The following is a 24,939-nucleotide window of genomic DNA, read 5'->3' as shown; positions in this document are numbered from 1 at the left end:
TACGTTTCAGTAGATGCACATTTTATTAGTGAAAAGGAATTGAAGCAGCTTTACACAATGTCTTCAATTGCAGTTCAGTAATACAATCAATGCTAAAATCTTATTTTCTATATTCAAACAGTGAACTCATCTATTCAAGCTCTACAGGGGAATATACTAAATATGTATACAAATACTGTAGGATTAAACCCTATATGTATATATACCACTCTACTCTTGTGGAGTTTCTGGGTTTCTAACAAAATCAAGTATAGAAAATATTAAGTGAAAAACCATTTTGCCTTCCAGTTGGCATCACTGCAGTGACATTTTTACTGAATCCTTATGGTAGTACTCATAGCTCCATCGAATAGTTTACCTAGATTCACTTGGATTAGTGGGTTTTCACTTAATTTAAAACATTACCTATGTGTATGAAATATGCCCAAAGATATTAAAACTAATGCCAAAATAGAAAACCATAATTATATTAAATGTTTACTGTAAGTGATGATTTGCCCATGACATGATCATATTCTATAATTTACCTCTGAGAACTGAGCACAGAATCGCTGACCTGTTATGCTGCTGTGCCAGTGAAGTAAAGGACCACTTCACTCTCACAAGTAATTCATAGAAGCAAAATTACAGATAAGTTTTCTAGAGCAGCCCTTTGAAAATAACAGCCCTTTGATTTACAGTTATTTAATGGAATAATGTATCAAAACTGCAAAATGTAGTGTAATACCCTTTGGGACTGGCAAACTCTGCAATAAATACAGACGCACCTGGGCACCCCAACAAGTAACAGCTGATCTGTTGTCAATGCATGTCAAGGATTATAACCAGAGGAAGGGCTCGCACACTGGAAAATTATTGTTTTTCCAGCCCTGTCAGCTCCTCTAAAGCAAGATATTCTCCTTCCAAACCTTGCCTCAGGAATAATCATTTATTTCAAGAGGAAACATCCCTCGACAAGTTCATATAGATTTCCCGGAGGCAATGTCAGTCAAAATTAATAACTTGCACCCCAGGAACTGTGGCTTTTGGCCCTCGCAACAAACACCGTTGGAGTCTGCTCAGTGAATATGTCCCTTTCACAGAGCCAGTCGCAGGCATCCACAGACACTTGGCTGTGCTTTCATCTGCGTACGAATATAACCAGTAACACCACACAAAAGAGGTGACTTGCTGGCACCTGTGCCTGCTCCCTCACCTGTGTGCTTTTTTCATTCAGCCTGCTATTCCTGCATACACACCCTGCTCCTCATCTGCAAAACCCCTTTCCAGGGATCTCCTCCCACAGGAGTTACATTTAGTCTTTGCTTGCAACCACTCTGCATTTATGTGACCTGTCATTGCATTAGATGAGTCCACAGGCTCCGAGAACAAACCCCAGCCCTCTAGAGCGACATATACATGCTAATCATCAGAGACCTCCTCTCCTCTTTCAAGCAGCGCTCATAAAAAACCCACATCCATTCTCAACCCTGTTCCTACACTTCCCTTCTCAATCCTAGAGGCACTTTCAAAAATTCCTGTATGCAGTAAGCATGCTCAAGACTGTGGCAGACAGCCTTCTGGGGACACAGCCTAGGGTGGCTGATGGGCGCAGAGCAGAAGAAAGTGCACAGAGGGCTAGTAAACTTGCTGCATCTCAAATGGTTGTATCCGTTCTCCCCTTCCTTCATCAACAACAGGGAGCAGCACTTCTCTGACGCCTGGGAGAGATTATGCTGAATTTAAATGCCCCCTTGATTAAAATCCAAGTTTTTAGCCATTCTAAATGTTGTGTTGCAGTGTTCACATCCTGAATTTGCAGGCAGATGGCATTATGCTAAAGCGCGGAGAAAAAGACAGATTTGCCCGCATTCATCTCGCTGAAAGACTCACTGAAAACCCTATGAAGAAAATGAACATTATTAATTGATACAGCAGGAAAAGACAGCTGCTCTGTATAGTGTTTGAGTAGAATATAACTACTTTCTTTGCAGCTTTAACAATTCTGAGAATCTGGTATGGTATCTGTGTATGTGGGTACAAAGGAAGAGGGGAAAAAGGGGTGAGGAGATGATGTTAAAGGGGAAGAAGCATCTACTCCAAGCAAGGAATTTCAAAGGGCAATTCTTATTTAGCTTTCTGTGTGTGGTGAAAAGACTCTGACCACTTTCTTGAAGGGCGGTCCTACCAGCAGAAAGCCAAGGTATTGGAGAGAAAGGATGACATGCAGAGTAGTGGGACATACCAAGTGCTGAGATGTGCTACTCATGTTTTAACCAGGCATTCCCTGACAAAGAATTTATTTGTCCCCATACTTGTCATTTAGCAAAAAGTATTTTCTACCCTGAGCACATGCACACACGCAATCAGTCCCATACACTCCAGCACATCCACACCAAAACTTACCATTCTCTCCAGCTCCCGCTGCCACTCAGTTCTTCGAATCCAGTTATAATGCCTGTGGTCATCCCCTCTGACTGGGATGTTGCTTTTTTTCCCACATCTGCTCCACACAGCACCACTAGTGGCTTATCCTGCAGCCTCATTTGCAGGTTTTCTCCCAGGGCTGTAAATGGGACTCTCCTGGTTAGGCAGCATCAAGGGGCTGCCTAAATGTGATTCTTTTAAGATTCCCTACTTTACCAGTAGCACCTATGAGAGGCTCACACAAGTTTTGCAGAATAAGAAACACTGTCCAAGCTAGAGATTCTCCTATCTTTCACCTAAAGGCAGGTCTGTATCCCCAACGCTACCTTACCAACCCCTCCACGGGGAGAATAGAAGGACCATATCCTCATGCCCTGCACAGCATCATGCCAGGGACATGAATAATACATGACCATGCTCAGACCTGTGTAATCATGTGCACCACATATGAGACTGCTGTAACTGCTGCCCCATCTTCTGCTGCATTTTCAGCTTTTCACTGGTCTCCCCCTGTTCTTGGGCACTGGGACAGATGCAACTGGCTGATCCAGGCCATCATGGGCTGATGAACAGCACCCAAACATGTGATTATGCAGGAGGAATGGCAGTAGTGTTGCTGCTGGGAGCTGTCCTTCAGTGGGACGCTCCCACACAGTGAAATGAGTGACCCGTCACATGTGGGGCCTCACAGGTTGAGAAATGAGCAATGGGGTTAGTCTGCAGAGGCTGCGTTCATCTACCCATACACACACACACTTACACACACACTACACATGCTCCAGAATACCTGACTAAGGACACCCTGGGGACCTCCAGTCTTTTCACAAATACTCCCTCTTGGGCCATCCTTATCGCTGACAGTGGCTGTGGAGCTGCAGCCTCACCAAAATAAAAATACAATGGTAAGATATGGAGAGACATACACCAGCATCTAGAGGCTTGATCTGCCCATAGCCCTCCTGCTTAGTGGTGGTGGGAATAGACATGTCATCTTTGACACATTTTGTGGAGACAGGGACCCCACAAATGTTCCTCATGGGACAACATGGGTGACTCCTTTTTTTCTTTTCCGTGTGTTGACTAAATAACATTCCCATCATGGCAGATGGTGAGGAAATCAATCCGAAGCCAAGAAGAAACCGAAGGGGTTAAAGGCAAATCCGTGTCTCCTCCACTTGGTTAATTCCCCAGCAGCCTGATCCTGTGTTGAGAAGATTCAGGCCAGAGAGAGAGACTGCCACAGTCCCCAAGGGAGACCCCAGAGAAAAGACTCTTATTTCCTGTTCAGGAGGATTAAGTACAAGGCCATTGACAAATCACAGTAAACATCTGGATGTGAGCACTCCATCTATCAAGGCCTAACCCATGAAGTTATTCATTAGTGAATTCAGCAAATTCACACTGTTCTATATATAGGGTCGGCTGATCTTTTTTAATGTTTGGCTAGGAGGTGTTTTTACATCTGTATCAACAGATATTTATTTATTGTACAAAGCAATCTACTGTATCCTGGTTTTGCTTAATTAATTGTTTAAAGTAATTCTGCCTTTTTTAAAAACCACACGCTGCCATACTTTCTGATAGTATACATGAAAAAAAAATCCAATACTTAAAACCCAGCCATGTTCCTGCATTTTACATTGTTTTGCAATTTTAAGTCCAAGTTCCTCTGGAAACTTTACATCACACACTGATGGAAAAAACATTAAATAGTAATTGATTTTCTTTTCTGTATTTTGTTTTGATTAAAATGAGAATCCCTCTCATTTATCTTCAGAGAGAAAGTAAGCACTGAGTAAATGGTCTGGTTAATTCAAAAGTAATTTGATTAGAACATCCATAATTTACATTGACTTGAACAGCAGGAAAGACGCTGAGCACTAGCAGATATCAAGCTTATTCATTTAAAGAGACTACTTGCATTATGCTTTACCTCTTGTGAAGGTAAACTACTCTAAGAACGTATAATGACCCACATTTTATAAGGGGGAGACTTGCACACAACCATGCCCGTAAAAGTCATCTGTTAAGCTTAAATAACAGTACAGTCTGCTCACAAAAAAAAAAAAACCAGGCTATATAGCTGAGTGCATTGCTGTTCACACAGCTGTGCCATGCTGTTTCCAGTGAAATCTGCAGGCTTTGTCATTGATATTGGTGGAATCAGCATTTGGCCCAGAGGTTTTTATAAATTCAGCTGCGACAGGATATTTTCAATTCACCCTCAAAGCTTTGGACTCTGCCAGACAGCATGAATCATCCAAACTTGCAATTTATAATTTTCAGTCCTTTTGACTTACAGTGCATTACTGTGATGTAATCTTTAACTCTAGGGACTTGTTCTTAAAGGGGAAATCTCATTCTGTGCCTTTATTCTCTTCTAAATTCCAGGAGCACGTACCTCTACTCTCAAGTTTTTGCTCTTGTCACAACAGGATGCCCCAAGAGGACAGTGCCAACTGTGACATCCCACTTTAAAACAGAAAAATTAAGACAAGTGACTGCAATTTGAAAGAGCGAAGAATCAAGACCTACAGAGCCACTCAGCTATACCCATGCAATTTTATCTTTACTGCTAGTGCAAATACTCTCACAAGTGAACTTTGTTTGTATCGATGCTTTTGTAATGGCTGTACTCCATACCAATATCTATTTAGGTATGCAAAGCATGGTGTTTCTTGGCAAACTTGATCCCTTCTTATCACCCAACTGCAAATACCTAATTTTCATCCTGTGGCCATTGAAGTCACACTGACAAAAAGCTCTTACCATTTCAAAAGTGCAAGATCAGGCCACTCACTCAGACTGTGAGGAAGAGGGACAGGAATAGATATATCAAAGGTTGCGTGTCTAGGACAAATAGTTACACTGGAGTGTGATTTAGGTGATCAGTCACTTACTGCAAGTTGTCAGGTGGCAAATTCATACTGTTGTATTTTGTTACCGGCTATGTGGCCAGACACAGTCCAGACTCCACTGCATTAACCTCTGTCATACACAGACACAAATTAAGCTGCATAGGCTGCTTAAAAAACGCTAAATGACATGTTTACAAATTTATATATTTTAAAAAGGAGTGGATTTGCAAAAACATTGAGTAATCTCATCCAAATTTCCTGCTCATTTCTAATTTTTAAGCAGTCATGAATTATGAATGAATCAAGGAAAATCAAAATATTTAATGCTCACTCTGATATAAAATTATTAGTGAAGCTCTTGAAATTATTAGCTACAATCTGAAAAAGCTTATGTGACAGGAAACTCAGGTTGAGACCTACTCATGATCCCCTCACATATAGGAAAAAGAGCTGAATTCATTAGGTTTCTTTGTAAGCACAGATAATCTAGCCAGCTGCAGGAAGGTATGCTCTACCATGAAACTAGGAGGCCAAATGTACCAATGGTTTAAGCAGGATAGGGCCATAAGTGAATCATTAAATGGATAGGAGTAATGAAACAGCTTCACTTGCACTAAGTCTTCAATGCTGGAAGGGCCTCTGGGGAAACCCCCAAGATGAATGTAGTATCTTAGATACACAGCAGATATTTTTTCCTGCCTTACCAAACAAAGGGAAGAATGGAGGACCCACCCAGAGGTTTATGATCTAAAGCTTTAACAAAAGTAGCATTCTAGTATGCAAAAGCAGTTCAATTTCTATAGTAAGTAAGTACTGTGGAGAAATATTTGGCTAGTACATAGATGTAAAATAAGCCCTGCTTTGCTTTTCATACTCACCAGTGAAAATCAGAATAAAGACTATTCAAATCAATGGAATGACATTTATGATGTATTATTGTAGTAATGTAAACAAATCCTTTGTGTATGTGTGTGAAGGGCAGGAGGGCAAGGAATGGAAGAATACAGTTTTATCTTATATGTGTGCATGTAGGGGCTAAAGGAAAGGTTTGGCACATGAACATGGTGATGAACAATTCACATTTATTTTGCATTGCCACTAAACTCCAAATTGCTGTAGAGAATACAATTTTTTTTGTGTACCTCCATTTGCTAGGTTCAGGCTAGCATCTAATCCTCTGGACATTCCCAGAGGAGTTAGACCTCTCTACATTTGAGGTGAATTTTGCTTGGCAATGGCCATGCACCATGTTACTAATTCTAATCCTCTCCTTCAAGAACTTCGTGTTTCAACTGTGAAAAAATCACTACTCTATAGTACTTGTTTAAATCAACAAAGCAGAATGCAATAAATAAATACCACTTTGTAGTTTAAATCTGAATTTAGGATTTTCAAAGCACTAGCAGATCAAAACTTTAGCAGTATTTAACTGCCTGCAGATGAAGGTAAGTGCCAAATTCTGGTTGTAATTGATTTAGGAGCAAAAAAGGAGCCAATAAGTGATGTGATAAAGTCAATGGAGCTATGCAGCTTTGCAATAGCCAATGAATTGACTTTACACATTTTATATTAATACTTGTACAATTACGTAGTGGAGGTGGTTGCTTGTGGTGGTGTAAAACTTTTTATCTTTGATGAGAAGCAAAATTTAGAAAAAAAAATACCAAACTGGAGGAAAAAAGTTATGAATAGGGAACTTCGATCTATTCTTTCTGTTAAAAAATATGGCGTGTGTAAGGAGCAATGCCAAGTAGTCTTCATGGATGAAAAATTCTCAGTTGTTATGAGAGCAACCAAAGGCAAATAAGCTTTTGGCAAATAAGCATTCCAGAAAATGGTACATGATGATTCTTACTGTATTAATTTCCTACTTAGGATGAAAGTGCTAATAATGCCTTCTTTGTCTTCAGAACAGGGGAAGAATAGAGGTACCTGTCCAGTTGGACAATGTAGTGTCCAATTTCTTTCACGCTTATGCGGATATAAAGTTAATCCATCCTGCCTGATCTAGAACGGTAAGCTGAGATAGTCTTATGAACACAAAGAAACCCTCTATAGCCTAAGAAATGAGCCAAGGAGTCATGGTTGGATGCTAGACCTTGCAAACTGAGCTAACAGGTGGAAGGGAAGGAGGAGATCCTTCTGGTGCTAATTTCATGAAGGTTGCTGTGTTGATGACTACTTGGCTTGGCTTTGCATCAGTTTCAATTAAGTGTGCTCCTCGATACCTTAATCCCTGAGTTTATGTCATTCCTTTTTTCTTCCTAACTTGGGATATTTGAAGGCAACTGTGAGTCTGCACACAAGAGCCTCGCACACACTCCCCAAATACATTTTTTTCATACAATCATGTTAGAAGCAGCAAAGAATGTGCAAGTTCATCAAACTGTGCTCGCTCTCCTCTTTGATTTTCTTTAAGTTAGCTTCTCCTGCATTCCCCTAGTGTACGTCCAATAGTAGAATTGTAGGAAGAGAGCAATGAGGCTGAGAATGTAGAGGAAGACTGCAGTGTTGAAGCCATCGGGGAATGGGCATTCTGTGAAGAGGTTGTAGGAAGAATGAGCAGCAATGGCTACAAACTGGCACTGGAAGAGGGGGAAAAAAGAATCAGCCAGATTAGGGATCCTACATGAGACATACCCCAACTGACCATTTGGTCCATCATTAAGAGTATCACAACACACTAGTAGTGTCCTCAACCCAGAGTACCACCTGCTTGCCTCTCCAGACATCCCTGAAATATTGTCTTTCAAGCCCAACAGTGTTTTCCCAACATGAAAGGGTGTCATGTGCCCACCAAACATTGAGGTTTGCCCACTGCTGCAAGGAGCAGGTTTGGAGTCCAGCCTCTCCTGCCTAGGAACAGACCACTGCCCTTGTGCCACTTCTCTGCCACCAGCCAGTAACTGAGATCTTGGAATATGGAAACTAAATGTGGGAGAGTCCTTCTCTTCCCCAATGGTAATCAGATTATTGTACCCATAACAATTTTGATTTGTATTTTAGCTTACAGAGAGGAACTACAGATACTACTTTTAATCATGTAAACATTAATCCTTTTTTTTATATTTTACTAAATCACCTGTCTCAATACTCTGAAGCAATGAGTTCTACCTACTGAAAGTAAGTTAAATAAAACCTGATTTCCAGTGCTATATTTTGCATTACAAATATATTTTCATTTAATGCAATTCTTTCTTGTTCTGCATTTGCCATTCAGGATAAATAAGAATTCTGGACCAGCCTTCAGTGCACCACTATTTTACATCTACCCTCGCTCTTCCTTCTCTTCTCTGGTAACTGCATACTTCCTGTTTGCATAAGCTCTCTTTGTGTGGAATTAACTCACCCACATGCTTAACTATAATCATTGTCCTTATCTGGAACATTGCTTTTATGTTGAATCTTTGAAAAACCACAAGGTTGTCAGGATTTGTCACCTCTTCAGAAATAAGCAAAAGAAAATCCAAAGGAATTCTCTACGGAAAGAGTAAAACTCACGTATTTTTCTTTAACTCACCTATGTTTGCCTGCAGTTAGACATACTCTTCCTTTTTGAAGAAACAGAATGAAGGCTGCCCAATTTCCTGCCCTACTGAGAATTCAAAGTTTTCCCAAGTTACCTCTCAAAATCAAGCTGTGTTTTCAGGGCTTCAGAGGGGAAAAGACTGCCATATACAACAGAAAAGGGAGAAGACTAATTTTTAATTTTCTTTTCTCCTTCTCATTACAAAGGTGAGAGCTTATTAGTTGATATGGTCACTGAAGGCCTCTTGCTGATTTTGTGAGAGTACCATTCAGAGCACATCACCAATCAGTTCACCTCTCATAATGGTACATTAGGACACCTAAGGACATGGTGACTTCCATAGACATCAAACAGCAAGACTTGAGCCAGTGTGGGGACAGAGGCAGACAGCAGGGACCATCACATCCAAGACACAGAAGTGCAGAGATGAACACGTGGAATTAATTACCAGCTGCATGATGGTTAGGTAATGCTTCCACCACAGGTAACGGTGCATCTGTGGTCCCAGGCTGGCCAAGGCATAATAGCTGTACATGAAGATGTGTACAAAGGAGTTTAGCATCCCAATAAAGAAGGCTGAGGAGTAAAGAAGTCAGGATGAATAAGACACACAAACCATTCAAGACTAACCCTGTGATGAGCTCACAGCCACTGTGGTGATGCTTTCAAAATACATCATATCACCCCTATGCATGAACCTTCAATCCAGACTCTGCCTAGGAAGCATATCATATTCTGCCTTATCCTTTCAGCATATATCCATCCCATATTTAGTGCTCAGAGACCGAGAAAGAGCTTCAAAGGCATAGGAGAGAATTCTTGATCTGACCTAAGCATTTCATACCATTCTGGTGTCAAGGCCATGTAGCTTCCCAAAAAAGAATACTCCAGCATCTTGTGTAGGGCCTACCTATAGTGGCCTAGTACTCAGATGCTTCTCTTTTGGTGGAGCAAAAAGGGGAAGCAGTCTGGATACAGACCAGAAAGGGAGTGAGAACTAGGCTGGACACAGTCAGAGCAGGAAATGGAGAGCCAGAACCTGGGCTGCTGCACCAGGCCCAGCTGAATGGGGACCAAAGGAGTGCTGGTCTGGGTAGAGTTATACATAGACCTCGTATAGGATATTATTGTTTCTGTTTGGACAAGGAATGACTGGCACATTCTCGTTCTGGATGAGGCAGTGAATATAGCAGTCTAAATAGCCCAAAGAGCTGAGCAGATGGTATCAACTGAAACGGACGTGGTTTTCACACCTTTGGAAGTAGGTGAGCTTCCTACCTGCCAGTCAGCCCATCTGCACTGCTTATGCTATCTCCACAGCACAAGAAAAACTGAAACACAGGGTGCCTACAGAAGCATACCTTTTCCTCCAGGCATGTATTTGACCCCTGACCACCAGTTGAACAGCATAGTGCCATGATGCTATGCAAGCAGAAAAGTCATCTGTTCTTGTTTCTTGCGCAGAATAAAGAAAACCTGAAAGAAGCCAGACAAAGGAAAATCTTGAGTTGATGTGTTTAGACAAAAGATTTTACACTAAAAAGTGATAAAAATAGTTAATGATGATTCTGAATCTCCCAAACCCATTTCCTCTGCTGTTGATAAAAACTGGTGAAATTCAACACAGAATCTATTGATTCTGTGTTATCTGGAATGGGGAGGAACTGGAGGGCAGAATTTCTTCCACAGAGCCCCAACTATTTTTGCCTTTGGATTCAAGTCCAAAGGTCCAAAGAGGACACATCTGAGTCTCTGACTGAGCTTCCATACAATTTGCAGCTGCTTGGGTCTGGTCCTTTTCAGGACATAGATTAGGTGTTTACTGGTACCAGAGAGTGATCCACAGAAAAAGTGCTGTGTTGAATGCCCAAACCCTTCTGGAATTTGCATTAGTAAAGAGAATGATTTTGGCAGATGCATATGTGTCAGGTCACTGTATTTCAGCGCGCACACTCACACACACACACACACACACACAAAAAGTGAATCTGCTTTTCAGAGACTCAGGACCGTCAAAAAGCTGCTTTTGTTGCTGATGAAAACAGAGAGAAAATTGGTCAATGCACTGGCAATAGTCCTAGGAGGGCTCCACATGCTGATTCACTTTTCAGACAGTGTGTTGTCAACTTAGCCCCCAAAGAGCACTAGACTGTGAAGTCTTAGACAGGCTAGGATACAGCTTACTCCTGCTGACCAAGCGGAGAGATGGGATTCACTTGTTAGTTCAGTCAACTATTTATAATATAGGAGACCTGAAGACAAGAAATAACACTGTCTTCAGATGAACTTTCAATTTCACATGGGACACAAACCTCTAACCCACAGTTTTTGGGATAATCTGTGGCAGTAAAAATACAAGGACACATACATTTTCAATTTCTTTACTGCCCAACTAAACACTATTATTCAGCCAGATGATAGGCAATGGCAGATCTTGTCTGGCAGCCTTAATCAACTGTTAGCTAAGATTTTGAGGGACATTTGGCAATAGCCACATTTAAAGCTTCTCCCCTTGCATTGTGGTTAGGAGAGAATGCCCACCCGCAGGAAGGGTGCTGGGGACTGAATACGTGCAGACAATGGGACAGAGATTGGCAAACGGGACAGCAGCGATTCTTTTGTTCTGGAAAGGAACTTCTGAGGAAGCCCAGCAGTATGATATCCAGTGGCGGTGCTGGACTCTTGCAGGCCAAATGCCATCAAAAACCAGCATGCTGAAGCTGATCCTTCTTTAACAGTATCAGCCTTATCCCCACAAACAGGCAGAGCAGAATGCATGAAAACAGTATTTACTGAAAAGCATCAACCAAATCAATACAGGATCAACTGAGGACACTAGCTTTTGGCACCCTGCCCCTTTCTGACAAGGGAGTGATTTATTTACAGCACCAGTCCCGCTATGGAGCCGAGCCGAGCCCTCCTTACGGTATCAAGCAGCTCGATGACTTTGGAGAAGAACCACCAACACACTCTTGCCATCTGCTGGGCAGCACAAGGAAACGCTGTTAGACCTCAAAGCAAAATCACTGCTCAGCCTCACTGCCTGAGATTTTCAACTATGCACTATGTGAACTCTGCCCACCTGGGATCGACAGCAAAGGGGAAAAACTAAGGGAATCTTTTATGGCTATTGCTTTCTTTAGAGGGGGGAGCTCAGGAAGGAGTGTTGATCTCGGGGGAAGAAAGGCATTCAGAGTTCCTTTGGCTGGTCAGATGACTGGTTTGCTAAGTTGCTTGCTCTTTGACCAGGCAAGGGTGAGCTGCTCAGAAACTTTCTAGCCTGATGGCAAGTATCTGAAAAAGTGAAAAGATAACATCCATGCTTGCATCTGTTCAAAGACTGGTTATATCTGCAAGCAAAGCATAATGGCTCTGAATTCAAACAGAAAAAACTCATGCAACATTTTGGAAAGCTGAAGCTGATGGGACCCAACCTCCCCCTGTGATGACCAGACAAGGAATAGTTTTAGCCAAATCCCTCTGCTAAAAGAAATGTTGAGTAAGATTTATGTCATGCAAAGCTGAGGATATAAAAATTTGTTTTCTTGTTGATAGAGATCACCCAGAATCCTTATATAATAATGGAAAGAGTCACATATATTTCAGAGGTAATTTGCAGTATCTATATTAGACATCTATCTTCAGGTGGTAGGGTCACCCTCTCTCCAGTGATCAAAGAGGGAACTTAGATGGCTACGTTGACTGAGATGATTAATTTATAGAGAACTAAAGCAAAGTGCAACTGTTGAAGCATACACTTTAGTGAATTAGATTTACAAGCAACAAACTGGAGTAAAAGCCCTCTTGGGCATGCAAATTTCTGTTTATGAGCAAAGCAATCTGCATACCCATGGAGGACCAGGGCCTAAGGCAAGCTTTGTATAGAACTGTACCCTCATTCCTAGTTCACTTTGGCTGTAATCCACTGGCTGGCACAGGTAGCTATAGTCATCCAAGATTGAAGTTACCAGAAACTGAAACAAAAGAAAAAGCAATAGAGATCCATTTTCTGTTCAGCGCTGTCTGTTCAAAAAAGATGTGCATATTAATGCTGAGGTAATAGGGTATCAATCTAGTACTCACCGACAGAAAATCTGTGTAATTTATACAGCTGAGCAAATAGTAAAAACCTAAAACAAAGTACTTCACATCCTTGTTGGAATCTGAAAAAGAAAATTCGGTTTGGGCATATTTGTAACTCTTCATGTAATCACTGGAGTGCTCAAAAATGCTTCATCAGGAATAGTGAATTCTAGGCTTCAGAATCTTTCTGAAAGTAAACTGTTTTCCTTTGCAAAGAGCTCATACTGTTTTGTTTTGGCTGGTTGCATTTGCCTATTAATTGGAAAGCCAAAAACTGGACCAAGTAACGAGTATAACTGAAAAATCAAACACAGACAAGCAATTTTCATACCTGTCCTCAGATCGAGTAGTATTTGCTCAAAAAAATTGCAATTTGCTTTAACTAGATATAACAATTGTGTTAGAAACTGAAAGGCCAAATTTGTTGACATCAAAATGTTTCTCAAACCTATTTGGCTATACTCCATTGAAGAGTTTTCAGTGGCCTACATAAACTAGGGTAAGGCGTGTAGAAAGGCTTGTGCATTGAGAAAAAGCAGAAAACAATGTCATCAATACTTTTGGCAGCAGGAAGCTGCAGTGTGCTTGGCACTCCTGGAAAGGACTGTATAAGACTGGAGAAGCAGTTCTCATTCTCAGAGACGGGTCCCTCATCAGCCAGATGTGAGACAAAATGAGGAGGTTCCACATCCTCCGCATGCTCTGTGTCTACTGGGGAGATCTCAACTTTCAACTCATTCATTAAGGAACCATTCAATGTTAATTTTATGAATGAGAGGAAGATTTAGAAATGGGAGGAAATGAGGTATGCTTGGAAAAAATGCTTTCAACAGGGCAACACTGCTCCTCTTGTGGCAAAATGTAGACATGTCCAAGTTGGCTCCCACTGCCTTCATTAGAGTCCATCAGCAAAAGCTGTTGAAATGGCTCTGGCTTTCAGATGCTCCCCAGATGCTTACCTAGGAGCCAATCCTGTCTCCTCACTTCATAAAACATATAGCTTGATAATATCATCATGATGAGATTGTAGGCCATCAGCAGGCCTTGCAGCTTCAGTGGTTTCTGCTTATGCATGTAGTAAGGCCCCAGTGCTATGACAAAGAGGTAAAAGGCAAAGAGAAGTGTGACTGGAAGTGGAGAATGCACCAAGGGCCATGGGTCTGTCCTTGGATCTGAAAAGCAAAGCAAGCAGCCAAGGCTGGCACATGCCATACAGCATATGGCAAATATATTTACTTCTCTTCAGCACGCTTCTGCGGCATGCTCTCTGGCAAAAAGAAAACTGGTATCTCATGTGTCTGTACAAAGCAGTACCACAGTCCTTCTCCTACCCTGGAGCTCCATGTGCCAGACTCTGCTATAAGGCTTTAGCATGACATTTGGGTTGGGACTGTAACACCTAGAAGACTGCTCTGCTGAGCACCATCCTTCTGCAGCACAGTAGTGAACAGACCTTTCCTGTCATGAGCTGGACTCCTCATCACAGGCTGCAAGACTGTCCCACATACGGGAGAAAGAAGTAGTTCAAGACACATGCAGCAGGGATGCACAGAACAAACCAAACAGTTCCTGGATCTTCAAGAGAGTAAATCGTTACAGCTAAATAATAAAATTGTTTCAATCACTGGTGCTATTTCCTTCCTTCCCCACAATGCTCAGGACATCTGACATTCTCTACTCTTTCATTTTTATATCTACTCATAGGGTGAAGTCTCTTAAAAGCATGCCATTTCACTGGAAAATGACAAAACACTTCTCTGTGCTAAAACTGCTCTTCAGTCCTACAGCAAAAGGAAACTCAACGGATTTTCTGTCTTGCCACCTCCTCCTAATCCTGCCTCATCCCTGACCCATGGAAATGCAGAATACATTATATCTGCAGAAACATCCCAGTTCCCATCCATGCTTTCCTTTCCTATTCCCAGTGTGGTCACTGCTCTGCTAAACTCCCTCAGCATCTGTCTTTCCTTCCTGACCTGCCAGTCCCAAGCCCCAGACCCCTTTCACTATTCTAGCTCTGGGATCATTGCAGAAGTCCTCCATTGAATTTTAGTCTTTGGCTCAGGATATTTTTTTTAAAATGCCATCCCTGTCCACACGACTCTGTTAATCCCCATCCCTTCTAAACCTCCCAATTCTTTACTATTCCTGTTATGGGCTGTGTCAAGAGCTCTTTGATATCCTACTTCTGGATTTAACAGTCCGTCAGAAGTCCTGAATCCCAATTTAGACTCTCTTCTGAAATTCAAGTCCTGAAACATTTACAGCCTGAGCAGTATGCCCCGTGTCCTTCCCCTATCAGAGTCACCATGCAGGCCTGCCATTCCACCGTCATCCCAATTTGTGGCTTTTCCTTACATTTAACTCTGGGGATCCAACAGAGGCCTGTGGGACCAGACTGGACATGCAGAACCTCTAGCTATTGATGATCTGAAGTCTCCTAACTGCAAAATGTCAAATCTCAAACACTGAGGAGTGGTTTCTGTCAATATTTTCATAATAGGTTTTACTGGCATCACAAGGATTTTAAACCTCAAAGTATTAACTCTTTGGTCTACTAAGCTTTCCCATGACACATGAATATTCATTTTAAAACATTCACTTTCTTTAATATTCCAGATTTAATAGGGAATCCTGAGCACATCTTGCACATCATCCTGTCAGAGCCCATTGTACATTGAACAGAAAGTTGCTGAGAGTTCCCCACTATGGGCAGGGGAAATCCCCCATCCCTTCAATACTTACTGTGATCCATCTGGGGTGTCCCTGAGTTACATTTCAAGACTTAAAGGAAGTTCATGGTCATGGGGAAGAAAAAGTGAATATCTGCCTAGTGGAAAAAATATGGGCTCATATGAGGATCATGTTCCTTGTAGGTTTGTTCTTCATGATCATGCTATTTATGCAGAAATTTCTATTTAAGACAGCATCTCTACCTACCTCCACCTTCAAAGACCCAGTTGTAGAATTCCTGAGTTTTCCACCAAGTTGAAGCCATCACAAGTTCTGGAAAGACACTAAAATTAGCATCCCCAGGATCAGATTAATCCCATTTATCCTAGCCTTCACTCAGTCTTGCATAAGGAAGCTCCTTAGACAAAGGCTCAGGACTACAGCTAATGAAAATAAAATAGTTTGCTCTCTGTAGAAATTGAAATTTTGGACCAGGATCAGAGTCACGTTTAAAAAGGAAGGAAGAGACCCCCCCGTCATGATTAGCTATTTAACTTCTATTTCCAGATTTTGTTGTTTTGTTAAAGTTTCACCTCTAGAAATACTCTGAGTAGCTGTATGTGAAATACCATGTTGGGATATGAATCACATGATATTTTTTTAAAGCAGTGTAACCACAACATTCATGCAAGGACATACACCAGGTGGCATAACTGCATTCTTCTGCAAGCATTTTTGGAGATTCATCATGCTAGCAGGCAGTTTGGGAATAATTCAGTACTGCTGCAATTCCAGAGATGTTAACTGACCTACGTTGGTTATTTGGCTTTCTGAGGCCCAGTTTATAAATTGTTTGTTTTGCTTTATCTTGTGTATATTCTACAATATAGTACATTAAAATAGGATACTCATATATAATATGATGCTTCTCCTCTTCCCTTCTTTCCTTTAGCAGGGAGACCTTTTTAATGGCATTTGGAAGTTCACCTAGACAACACTTTACTGCAGTTACTTTCAACAGCTTGCCCTATCTGCTCTAGTTCTCTCCATTAGCAAATACACAGGGCTAGCTTCCTCCCAGTTTCTTCTCTTTCTGGTGCTGAGAAAAGCACATCTTCTCCTTTGACTTCTCATAGATTGCTGAGTATAAGAGTACCCATGCCTCCTTTGGGCCTGTCCCCTACTCTCCTGTGCCCACTGGGTCCCTGCAGCACAGTAGCTCGTGCATTACATGACAGGGAAAACTGTAGCCTAATATAAGGCTCTTATACTGGTATAAATGTGTTTCAAGGAGCCGTATGAATATAAAATGTTTCTTAATACCCTGACCACATAGTTCTGCTGGAACTACATATGCATAGAGTGTGCCTGGCACTGTTTACCAACTGTACTTTTGACTTTGCACATCTGGATAAAACCTGTTAAAATTAACAAGGCTTTTCTGTATCCCAGTTGTATACAGATTTACTCTGGTGAAACATAACAAGTAACAAAACTTGCTATACCTATACCTCACTGTCTGCAGACCTCACAGCCTGACCTGCAACTGCACACACAGCACTGTGTCAGTGACAGAAGCATCCTTGCACAAATTTCTCTCCTGAAGTCAATCATTACAGTCAAACCCATTTTTGGTGTGTTTCTCTGACACATATGCTGAGACCCTCAGCACGAGCATGTCTCATACAGATCCCGACACAGAGACGCACGCCCTTGTAATCTGGGCAGAATCTGCCAGCAGAGAGATTAGTCAGTGATTATCAGCTGGCTCAGAGTCAATGCAGCAGGGATTTAATACGGTTACATGCCCTCAGACAATCCATACGCATCCCAGCTCACTCCACTCCACTTCCTTTGCTTCCCCCAAACCCTCAGCCTGAAATGAACGGGAAAACACAGGATGCAGAGGCAGACTTACCCCAGCAGTGCACAGCTGACTTCGTGCCTCCCGTTCTTCAGGGGTGTCCTCAGTATATAGCCTCTGCTCCTCTCACTCCGGGTGCATGCAGCAGGCAGCAAAACAAGAAGCTCCAAGAGCATTAAGGAGACGCCATGCTCAGCTTTCTTCTCCACGAGTGAGGTGAGTACATCAGCTGCCAGGTCTGACACAGATATGGTGGATCTTCACAGCTCTTAAGTGTTCTTAAACATGGTTCAGGGTCTCTTGGCGGTACTCACTGTAAAACCACCGTGAGCTGCAGGCACCATGGTGTTGTCTCATAACTTTGCCGGAGCAGAGGTTACATCACATACTCCTCCCCCTCCCTCTCTTGCTTCTCCCCACATGATTTGTCAGATTAGGGGACTGGAAAGGGGAGGAAAACTAATGCAGAAGAGGACTGGGATTCCACAGGAGTGAACCACTGACCTTTAGTGTCACGCTTGGTAGCCTGGCCAAGTGGGAGCCTGGCCAAGTGGGAGCCAGGCCAGCACTTCTTATGCAGTTTTCCTCAGGACATATCATGACAGTTTTTCAAACAGTAAAAGATGGGGAATCAAGCCTGGACAAGACCCCAGAAAACAGTCTGTTTGGAGCACTCCTTCCGCCCATCACAAGGGACTTGTGCACTCAAAATAAGTCCAAAACACAATATGAGGGAGTGGAGAATGGTGGGAACACCTACCCACTCACTCATTCAGGGAAGGCAGAGCAAACTCAGATGGAGTCACCCCCTCATATCCAGCCTCTGTCCCTGGGGGAGTCATATTTGCTGTTTTTAAAGATATATGAAAAAATTTTGAGGAGTTTGACAGCAATACCAAGTTTCCCCTTCCGTGCTCTCCAGCAACTGTATCAAGGAAAAACACGGAAAGCCTTAGTTGGCAGTGGCTCAAGTCAGTAATTGCAGTGCATGTGGTTCAGTCCCATGTGGAGGTACCAATGCAGAACCAGCACCCTGGCTCTGTCCCACCAAGAAAAAACACAAAGCTAAGTGATGGGGTTCTGCTTGGTCACCTGAGGTGTACCTGCACCTGGGGTGTAGATATGCCCTCTTATTTTCCCAGTGGGCACAGTTTATTAGCAGAACGCTGAAAAAAGAGAATAGCATCATACCTTTTATTACTGTATTGTGTCTGTCATCAGATACATCACAACCACTTCTGAAGGGTAAAACACCAAAGATTAGCTTTTGAAAGCAGGATAATTAGACATACCATGTGGTAGTAGTTTTTCATTAAAACACATCACTTATTGATGCTGCTGGACAACTACTGTGTTTCCATGACTTGTGGAAACTATGAAAGAAATTAAACAGATAATTTTGGAAAAGGTGATTTAGGGTGTAGGCTTTGCATTTTGGGGGTGGGGGGGTCAGAAGGGCAACCCAGTTTAGGAGAAGGTTTGACTGACCTTTAGTATCATATTGGGGTTTTATTTGTTGATCCAGGTTGTCGTTGATTCAGGTTCAGGGAGACAATGATAGTGAACTTTACATACCATTTTTTGCAGACCTTCCTATAAAGGCCCTTTCTTGAAGTTTTTAATTGCCCATTAACCAACAAGTTTCATTTCTAAAGTTTTGGTGGCCAAGTCCTTAAAAAGTTTCGGTTATTTATCTGTGTGAATCAATCAGACCAGCTCTTTCTGTCTATTATGTGTAGACGGGACTGTATTTTATTGCTCCTATCTGGTAACTTCAAGTGATGTCTGTTGAGCTATTTATATTGATGCATAAGACTCAGAATTACAGACACAAACTTTTCCATCAAACTTTTTTAACCTGGTGAAAAAAATACAGCTGAGGTGAATTTTCACAAACACATTTCATTTGGGGCAAAGTATTTTATTGTTCATGTAAAATTAAATTTAAAAAAAAATACCATGAAGCATATTTCATTTTTTAAAACCTGCCCTTTTCCTGAAATATTCCTGGTAGTACTGTTGCAGATGTTCACTAGCACAGCTGGCAGATGGACAGATGACATCAGTAACATGGCACTTTTACACTCCAAGAATGGGTGTCATTTGATGGATGTCAGTACAACTGTGAGGGCAGCTCCACAGGGACCACACACAAAAACCATTGGGGCTTTCAGTTTCAGAAAAAACTAAATAGAAGAAAACATTGCCTCTTCACTGAAACAGTATTAGTGAAGCTCTGAATGTCAAAGTGAATTGGCCTTTTCATTCAGTGACTTGTCAAGAAAAAAGGGTATTGCAGGAACATGGATTACAGCCATAGTAATAAGCAACTCAGTTATGTGCAATATGTGACAGCTCAGACAAGTCAATCAGAGATTTAAAAGATTGCATATTCTAACTAACTATTTTAAAACCTGGATATCTCCTGCATATAACATGGGTGTTTGCCACAAAATTATTATCACTAATAAAGACCAACAGTAAAACAATTCTGAGAGCTTCTAGACAATGTAGTTTTTGTTATTTGTTCCTCTGATTGCTGTTCCTTCCAAACAAAACTGTACTAAAAACACAAATTAACAAAGCAGACCTGTTTCAATACTTGAGAAAGACAACGAGCAGTGGGCCAGTTTCATCTGGAGATCCAGGTTATGTCATGGTGATGCTCTCAACACCAAAGCAGAAGCTTATCAGATCTGACAGGCCTATGTGCTTTGCTTTTCTTACCTACACTTCTTACAAAGGATATATACTGTGGTACACATGTAAAGTCCAAAACCTAATGGGTTGTAACCTCATCTCTTTTAGCAATGCTTTTTGTAGCTGTGAGAACTTTAACTGACTCTCTTAGATCAAAATTACTTACCCACCTAAAAAGTTTCTTTTAATACAGATAAAATTGCTTGAAAAATGAGAACTGCTTCTTGCTATTAATCAAGCTGTTACATGAAATTTAAGAGCTATTTTTTACTTTTCCGATCTTTAAACCATTAGTATGTTATCATTTCAGTTATCCACTGAATCCAGGCCAAGTGCTATAGGGCAGGAAAGTCTCAGATCTGATATCCTATTTATGTTCATTTCCACAGTGTTACAAAGGTGTAAGCCACGCTAATACAACACCAATAAGCAACAACAAATCTGCCTGAAAAAAATTGACTAAGTTTATGTCCTGGTTTCACTGGGGTTTGGTTTCAGTTTGTGACCACCCATGGTGATCAAGGCCCTTAGAAGTTAAATCCAGGGCAGCTGACCCTGCTGGCCCACAGGTGTATTCTATATCATTGACATCAAGCTCACTATAAAAGAGAGGGGTTTTCCTCCTCTCTTTACCTCTTCTCCCTGTGAGTTGTTGTGATTCCTGGAGCAACTTGCCAGTGATTTGTGGATGAGTATATTTTTGTCTGTTTTGTGTTGTCATTTATATTGATTTTCTTCATTTTATTAAATCTGGTTAACTTCATCCCATGAGTCTCCCCCTCTTTTTCCCAGTTCCCTTCCTCATTTGGGGAAGGGACATTGGGTGATAGAAAAACTGCTATTGTTTAGCCCCTGGTGCAGGCTAAATGAAGACAGTTTACTAATCAACCCAATTGACTTTCTTTATTAGCTTCTAAACTGCAGGGATGCATGGGGTGATAGTGAAAGCAGTGAAAGACAAGATGTCTTCTGCAGTGGAACACACCTTCAAGTGCTATCACCAGCCTGCTGAAATCAACAAAACACCAAATAACAGCAGCAGGAATTTCAAGGTGGGTTGAAGAGTATCTAAGCAGTTAAGGCACCACAACCTTAACTACCAGCACACATTTAAAGATCTGAGGTGGCCAGATACCTTCTAAAGCTTGCATATACCTGGCCCTTGGAAAACTTGAATGTCATTGAATTCACTTTGTATGCAATTTAACTGAACCAAACTTCTTAAGCATTTTATGCATGCAGATATTCGTATGCAGTGTTTTATATGCAGATATTTAAAATTACTTGTAACTTATTGTCCTGGTTTCATTGGGATTTTGTTTCAGATTATGGCCAGCCACAGTGATCAGGGCCATTAGCAGCTAAATCCAGGGAAACTGACCCAGGCTAGACCACAGGTGTATTCTATATCATTAACAATCAAGTTCACTATAAAAGGGAGGGCTTGCTGGGGAGAGGTGGGGCTGGTTTTGCTTTCCTCTTTTCTGGCTTCCCTTTTCCCTCATTGCTAATGATTGGTATGCCTGGAACAACCTGCTGCAACTCTGTAGCTAAGTATCTTTTTGTGTGTGTTTTGTGTTATCATTTATATTGGTTTCTTTATTTTATTAAATCTGTTTAATTTTAACCCACAAGTCTCCCTCTTTTTCCCCAATTTCCTCCTCAGCTGGGGAAGGGATATTGGGTGAGAGAAAAACTGTTATTGTTTAGCCCTGGGTGTGGGCTAAACGAAGACACTTCTGTATGAAACTTATGCCACCTGACCAGGGATGAAGTCCAAAGGAAGATGTACACCACTAGTTTGCAGTATACATCTCAGGCGGCACTTTCATGACCAGTTTCATCTGGCATGGAGGGGGAGGTGGAGAAAGGCTTCAATAAGATGTAAATGTCAGAGCTGTAGAAGGCAAAAAACCCAAATGTCTCATTCAGCTGATATCTACATCTGCACTCCTGCTAAACAAGGTCTACAGCCATTTATGGGATAGCATACCTCCTAGCGTTAGTGTACCTAAGTCTTGAGAAGTTCAAGGACAGGATCCTATTGTCTACACTACCAGCAGATGAAGCACTACCTTGCTCCTTGGCAAGACTGTCCTCCAAAGAACTGAACTTCTGAAATGGCATCTTCATGAGCATATTTGTTGAGGGAGGTTTGTGTAATCTCCCCTACTTCACACTCTTTAACAATCACATCAGCTTTCAATTGCTAACAACAGAAATAACAGCTGGTTTTGAGTACTCTCAACAATGAGTAACAGAATAATAGACATTTTTACAGCAATAGCATTTCCTACAGAATAATAATTGAATGACTTGGTTTGTTTTGCTAATATGCAATTACCAGCTCATATATGTTTCTGGAGAAATAGTGATTTCAGGTGACAATCAACCATCATTAAAACACTCTGAAAACCTAACCAAACTTTTCAGTATATTTGGGTCTAGTCCACAAAGCTCTTCTGCATGAAAAAATTCAAACTCATATTTATTTAGAGCAAACAGAAGTCTCTAAGATGCACAGTGAAGCAGCTGAAGGAAGAAGCTCCTTCTGGCACAGAGATTCTGTTTCTTGATTGCCTCACTTATACACCATGCAACCAATTGCACAGACCTTGGAAGACTTAGCACAGATTACAGAAAGAAAGGTTTTGGCAGAGGTACTGAGCAGCCTGTCTCTATGCATAGGACTGGAAGATTACAGCAGCTCTTGTGTAAATTATGGTCTTAAAACACAGAATTTTAATTTTACCAGGATAGATTTTTCAGTTTAATTATTCTGCATATGATATATGAAGCATACTCTGTGGTCTCAGAAAAGTCATTCAGCCTTTCTATGCCTCAGTTTCCCAATCTGTAAAATGGAAGAAAAACTTGCCTATTTCACAGGAGGGTGCTGAAGGTGACCTGCAGTTAGTGTACAGCCATGTCAGCCACATTCGGCCAATTTGGGTGTAAGACCAAGGTTCTGCTTCTGGCTCTGAGGCTATTATCTTCATGACCTTGGGCAATGATTTCAGGTGGGAATCATCTTGCAAGACACCCAAATCTAGATGTCTACATCTGATTTAGCATCTGTTAGGGGAGCTCTAAGGACTGATTCAGCTGCCCATGCATAGGAACCTATTGATGTTCAGGGTGTCCTAAGGTATCTCACCTGACTTCCCACTGCTCCAGTAGGCAAAGGATTCCTGCAGGTTCTGTGTCATATCTGTGAGCTCCACATGGGTATCAGGGCTATTTTAAGGCATCTCCAGTGGCACTAGATACCTATGTATCAGCATCAGAATTGAGTCCTCTTTGCTTCTACACCCACCTTTTATCAGTCTTGCCTACTTACTTGACCAGTTCTTTGAGATAAGACTCTTCTCATTACGTGCTTTTGCAACTGGGCATCAGTCTTGATTGTAGGAGCCTGAAACAGCCCTATCTCCAAAAGTGCACTATCAAACAACTTCTAGGCCTATAGAACTCAGAAACCTTTTACTTTCATCACAAAAATCTACTGACCATTCATCATGTCTTGAATTAGTATTGTTTCAAAGTTGGACTGTGACTGGTGAGGAGAAGGGATTTAATGCTGATCCCAAACATCATTCAAAAATCTCCCAGAAATGAGCTGAAAAATGTCTTGACCAATCCGGTAATAATGGCCTCTTATAAAAATTGCAGCCTTTAGGAATGGTGATAGCAACAAGGTTTTTATGCTAAGATCTTAGCCAGAAGTGAGAAGCCAAAAAAAAGAAAAGGTGGAACTGATGAGCCTTCATTTAGACATTAGGTTGGGGACAATCTCACCTAGCTTTATATGCCTAGTCCTGAACTGGTAACTCTAGGACCCAGGAATAGTTGCACAGAGAAATAGGAGTAACCTCCAGTAACCTACTTATCTGCCATAACTTAGATGTCAGTCTTAGGAAGGAGTTGCCCTCTGGACCTGCCCCTCTCTCTCCATTTGCTATAGGAGGAGTGACTGATGATGAACTCTGAATCAAGGCAATAAAACTGGAGGGAGGAATCCCAACCCAAGGGGTGCCAGGAATATTGTTCTAGTCCTAGAGCTCTACAAAGCACACAGAATGAACTAGCTTGTTCAAAGCTAGTTCTGATATAAGCAGCATATGGGTCTCCAAATCCAGATCTCATAGCATTTACAATCTGCACGAGACATGGGCAGAACACATATTTAATTGCTGCTGCAACTAGTGCAGTATCCACATAATAAGGCTACAGTGCTGCGGCTGTCTGATCTGAAATGATGGCCCGTCTCTTGTTTTCCCATCTGAAATCAAGGGAATACAAAACCTTTATAAATCTCTCTCTTTGCAAGACTTGAATTTTTCAGTTCTTTTGAGAATTTTCTTCTTCCATTTCACTCCTACACAAAATTACCAACAGCACTGAACTGAGAAATTAATTCTCACCAGCTGTTCCTATTGAAGGGAAAGTACATAATGGTACTTGCCACTGAGCATCCACTGCCATTGGAGAAGGGATTTTATTTTTTTCTACCTGTACCCTATCTACTGATATTCCTCCACTATATGCACCAAGCTCATCAAACATGCCAGTCATACTAGGTGCTACTTCAGAGGCTGCAGAGAGATATAAGTGGTGCATAGATTTTTTGCAGGCCACCTACAAATGACTGGGGACCTCACTACAAGAAAGAGGATACTCTTGTAATTAAAATACTGGCATTAGAAGCAAATCATCTGTATACTCAGTTTGAAATCAGATGCTCTGAATCACCACACCAAAATCTGTCAGCCTCATGGGGATCCTGAAAGTCTAAAGACACATCTCCCTCTTTGTGTTCACTTGGA

At 41.5% G+C, this 24,939-nt stretch overlaps 1 pseudogene; it reads right to left on the bottom strand.

The window, feature by feature from the left end:
• LOC137664069 (very long chain fatty acid elongase 7-like) lies at window positions 1-24,688 on the bottom strand (annotated as a pseudogene).
• Window positions 24,689-24,939: the final 251 nt, after the last annotated feature.

The sequence above is a fragment of the Nyctibius grandis genome, chromosome 5, assembly GCF_013368605.1.
Source record: "Nyctibius grandis isolate bNycGra1 chromosome 5, bNycGra1.pri, whole genome shotgun sequence".
Classification (NCBI taxonomy): Eukaryota; Metazoa; Chordata; class Aves; order Nyctibiiformes; family Nyctibiidae; genus Nyctibius; species Nyctibius grandis.
The sequence above is the reverse complement of the archived record's forward strand: the minus strand, read 5'-3'. Positions and strand labels throughout refer to the sequence as shown.